This window comes from Hippocampus guttulatus, chromosome 21 (assembly GCF_054856545.1).
Source record: "Hippocampus guttulatus isolate MCC_2025c chromosome 21, RoL_Hgut_1.0, whole genome shotgun sequence".
In the NCBI taxonomy this organism is placed as follows: Eukaryota; Metazoa; Chordata; class Actinopteri; order Syngnathiformes; family Syngnathidae; genus Hippocampus; species Hippocampus guttulatus.
In genome coordinates this window covers 302,501-307,500 of record NC_141281.1, presented here as the reverse complement: position 1 = coordinate 307,500, position 5,000 = coordinate 302,501, and positions in this window count along the sequence as shown.

Here is a 5,000-nt window from a genome sequence, read left to right as displayed (position 1 = left end):
GGGCCGGCTCATCGAGCGTGCGTGCCCGGGAAAAGGGCCTCTTGGCCGGCGTGAGAGTTTAATAATAGCGGGCCGGCTCGGCGAGCGTGCGTGCCCGGGAAAAGGGCCTCTTGGCCGGCGTGAGAGTTTAATAATAGCGGGCCGGCTCATCGAGCGTGCGTGCCCGGGAAAAGGGCCTCTTGGCCGGCGTGAGAGTTTAATAATAGCGGGCCGGCTCATCGAGCGTGCGTGCCCGGGAAAAATGCCTCCTGGCCGGCGTGAGAGTTTTAAAATAACGGGCCGGCTCTGCGAGCGTGCGTGCCCGGGAAAAAGGCCTCCTTGCAGGCGTGAGAGTTTAATAATAGCGGGCCGGCTCTGCGAGCGTGCGTGCCCGGGAAAAAGGCCTCCTTGCAGGCGTAAGAGTTTAATAATAGCGGGCCGGCTCATCGAGCGTGCGTGCCCGGGAAAAGGGCCTCTTGGCCGGCGTGAGAGTTTAATAATAGCGGGCCGGCCCGGCGAGCGTGCGTGCCCGGGAAAAAGGCCTCCTTGCAGGCGTGAGAGTTTAATAATAGCGGGCCGGCCCGGCGAGCGTGCGTGCCCGGGAAAAAGGCCTCCTTGCAGGCGTGAGAGTTTAATAATAGCGGGCCGGCCCGGCGAGCGTGCGTGCCCGGGAAAAAGGCCTCCTTGCAGGGGTGAGAGTTTAATAATAGCGGGCCGGCTCATCGAGCGTGCGTGCCCGGGAAAAGGGCCTCTTGGCCGGCGTGAGAGTTTAATAATAGCGGGCCGGCTCGGCGAGCGTGCGTGCCCGGGAAAAGGGCCTCTTGGCCTGCGTGAGAGTTTAATAATAGCGGGCCGGCCCGGCGAGCGTGCGTGCCCGGGAAAAAGGCCTCCTTGCAGGCGTGAGAGTTTAATAATAGCGGGCCGGCCCGGCGAGCGTGCGTGCCCGGGAAAAAGGCCTCCTTGCAGGCGTGAGAGTTTAATAATAGCGGGCCGGCTCGGCGAGCGTGCGTGCCCGGGAAAAAGGCCTCTTGGCCGGCGTGGGAGATTGAAAAAATTCCCCCATTCATTTTCAATGGCGGGGGTACCAGGGGTAGAGCTGGGGGTACCAGGGGTAAAGAGCGGGCCGGCCCGGCGTGCGAGTTTGGCCGGAAAAGAGGCCTCTTGGTCGGATTGGGAGATTGAAAAAATTCCCCCATTCATTTTCAATGGCGGGGGTACCAGGGGTAGAGCTGGGGGTACCAGGGGTAAAGAGCGGGCCGGCCCGGCGTGCGAGTTTGGCCGGAAAAGAGGCCTCTTGGTCGGATTGGGAGATTGAAAAAATTCCCCCATTCATTTTCAATGGCGGGGGTACCAGGGGTAGAGCTGGGGGTACCAGGGGTAAAGAGCGGGCCGGCCCGGCGTGCGAGTGTGGCCGGGAAAGAGCCCTCCTGGCCGGCCTGGGAGATTGAAAAAATTCCCCCATTCATTTTCAATGGCGGGGGTACCAGGGGTAAAGAGCGGGCCGGCCCAGCGTGCGAGTTTGGCCGGGAAAGGGGCCTCCTGGCCGGCCTGGGGGATTAAAAAAATTCCCCCATTCATTTTCAATGGCGGGGGTACCAGGGGTAGCAGTACCGATTTTGGTCGTTAGGGGCGCTGTAGTAGGTAAACCAGATATGCGGAGTTAGGGGGTCAAGAAGGCGAAAGGCTTAGAAAGTGACCGTTCACCAAAATACTTTCCGAAACGTATATAGGGGGGCATGTGTCGGACGAGTCACCATGCTTTCTCGATGCTGGAGGTACCAGGGGCACAAAGTTGGCCGGGAAAGATGCCTCTTAGGCGGATTGAAAGCATGAGAAAATGCCCCCCATTCATTTTCAATGGCGGAGAGCGGGCCGGCCCCGCAGCCGAGTGTGGCCGGCGGAGAGGCGTCTCGGTCGGATGAATGAAGCGTGGAGCCGGCCTCTGACGGCGGAGCTCCGCACTTTCGAATATTTTCTATCTCCCCCTCCGGGCGGTCGACGGCAGTTGGGAAGGCCGCCCGAGAGGCGCCCGGGGCGGATACCTCGGGCGAAAAGCCGGCCTCTGACGGCGGAGCTCCGCACTTTCGAATATTTTCTATCTCCCCCTCCGGGCGGTCGACGGCAGTTGGGAAGGCCGCCCGAGAGGCGCCCGGGGCGGATACCTCGGGCGAAAAGCCGGCCTCTGACGGCGGAGCTCCGCACTTTCGAATATTTTCTATCTCCCCCTCCGGGCGGCCGACGGCAGTTGGGAAGGCCGCCCGAGAGGCGCCCGGGGCGGATACCTCGGGCGAAAAGCCGGCCTCTGACGGCGGAGCTCCGCACTTTCGAATATTTTCTATTTCCCCCTCCGGGCGGCCGACGGCAGTTGGGAAGGCCGCCCGAGAGGCGCCCGGGGCGGATACCTCGGGCGAAAAGCCGGCCTCTGACGGCGGAGCTCCGCACTTTCGAATATTTTCTATTTCCCCCTCCGGGCGGCCGACGGCAGTTGGGAAGGCCGCCCGAGAGGCGCCCCGGGGCGGATACCTCGGGCGAAAAGCCGGCCTCTGACGGCGGAGCTCCGCACTTTCGAATATTTTCTATTTCCCCCTCCGGGCGGCCGACGGCAGTTGGGAAGGCCGCCCGAGAGGCGCCCCGGGGCGGATACCCCGGGCGAAAAGCCGGCCTCTGACGGCGGAGCTCCGCACTTTCGAATATTTTCTATTTCCCCCTCCGGGCGGCTGACGGCAGGTGGGAAGGCCGCCCATTCATTTTCAATGGCGGAGGTACCAGGGGTGCCGCTGAGGGTACCAGGGGTGCCGCTGAGGGTACCAGGGGTGCAGCTGAGGGTACCAGGGGTGCCGCTGAGGGTACCAGGGGTACGGCTGAGGGTACCAGGGGTGCCGCTGAGGGTACCAGGGGTGCCGCTGAGGGTACCAGGGGTGCCGCTGAGGGTACCAGGGGTGCGGCTGAGGGTACCAGGGGTACGGCTGAGGGTACCAGGGGTGCCGCTGAGGGTACCAGGGGTGCCGCTGAGGGTACCAGGGGTGCGGCTGAGGGTACCAGGGGTAAGGCTGAGGGTACCAGGGGTGCCGCTGAGGGTACCAGGGGTGCCGCTGAGGGTACCAGGGGTGCGGCTGAGGGTACCAGGGGTAAGGCTGAGGGTACCAGGGGTAAGGCTGAGGGTACCAGGGGTACGGCTGGAGGTACCAGGGGTAAGGCTGGAGGTACCAGGGGTAAGGCTGGAGGTACCAGGGGTAAGGCTGGAGGTACCAGGGGTTAGGCTGGAGGTACCAGGGGTAAGGCTGGGGGTACCAGGGGTAAGGCTGAGGGTACCAGGGGTTAGGCTGGGGGTACCAGGGGTAAGGCTGGGGGTACCAGGGGCGAAGCTGGCTGGGGGTACCAGGGGTTGGGCTGAGGGTACCAGGGGTTGGGCTGAGGGTACCAGGGGTAAGGCTGAGGGTACCAGGGGCGAAGCTGGCTGGGGGTACCAGGGGTGTTGCTGAGGGTACCAGGGGTGCCGCTGAGGGTACCAGGGGTTAGGCTGGGGGTACCAGGGGTTGAGCTGAGGGTACCAGGGGTAAGGCTGAGGGTACCAGGGGTGTTGCTGGGGGTACCAGGGGTCGCCATTCATTTTCAATGGGGGAGGTACCAGGGGTAGGGCTGGGGGTACCAGGGGTAAAGAGCGGACCGGCTCGCCGGCCGAGCGTGGCCGAAAAAGAGGCCTCCTGGCCGGATTGAGAAATTAAAAAAATTCCCCCATTCATTTTCAATGGCGGGGGTACCAGGGGTATGCAGTACCGATTTTGGTCGTTAGGGGCGCTGTAGTAGGTAAACCAGATATGGGGAGTTAGGGGGTCAAGAAGGCTAAAAGGCTTAGAAAGTGAGCGTTCACCAAAATACTTTCCGAAACGTATATAGGTGAGCATGTTTTGAATGGGTGACCTCCAGGGCGACACAGGGGAGGCCCCTAAGAGTATAATCAGACCATCGTGAGGGTGTTTCCAGCCACCCAAAAGCACTGGAACGGCCTCTGACGGCGGAGCTCCGCACTATCGAATATTTTCTATTTCCCCCTCCAGGCGGTCGACGGCAGTTGGGAAGGCCGCCCGAGAGGCGCCCGGGGCGGATACCCCGTGCGAAAACCCGGCCTCTGACGGCGGAGCTCCGCACTTTCGAATATTTTCTGTTTCCCCCTCCGGGCGGTCGACGGCAGTTGGGAAGGCCGCCCGAGAGGCGCCCGGGGCGGATACCCCGTGCGAAAACCCGGCCTCTGACGGCGGAGCTCCGCACTTTCGAACATTTTCTGTTTCCCCCTCCGGGCGGTCGACGGCAGTTGGGAAGGCCGCCCGAGAGGCGCCCGGGGCGGATACCCCGTGCGAAAAGCCGGCCTCTGACGGCGGAGCTCCGCACTTTCGAATATTTTCTATTTCCCCCTCCGGGCGGTCGACGGCAGTTGGGAAGGCCGCCCGAGAGGCGCCCGGGGCGGATACCCCGTGCGAAAACCCGGCCTCTGACGGCGGAGCTCCGCACTTTCGAATATTTTCTGTTTCCCCCTCCGGGCGGTCGACGGCAGTTGGGAAGGCCGCCCGAGAGGCGCCCGGGGCGGATACCCCGGGCGAAAACCCGGCCTCTGACGGCGGAGCTCCGCACTTTCGAATATGTCCCCCTCCACATCGCACCCATACACAAACTGACCGATATGCAACTTAAGACCCGCCTTCGGAGGGCCCCCACCGGCCCCGGCCCCCGCGCCGGCGCTTGGAGGTTCAGGCTCCTTCGGCTTGCGGGTCGACCCCCCCCTATGTCTCACTGCGAGACGGCGAGACCATTCGAGTCTTTTTCCCTCCTTACAGGTCGCACCAACACAACCACTGACCGATATGCAACCAAGACCCGCCTTCGGAGGGCCCCCACCGGCCCCGGCCTCGCGCCGGCGCTTGGAGGTTCAGGCTCCTTCGGCTTGCGGGTCGACCATTCCCGGGGCCGCGTCGAAAGCCTCGGCGCGGACCTCATAGCGAGACCATAGCCGGCTCCCCGCGCTA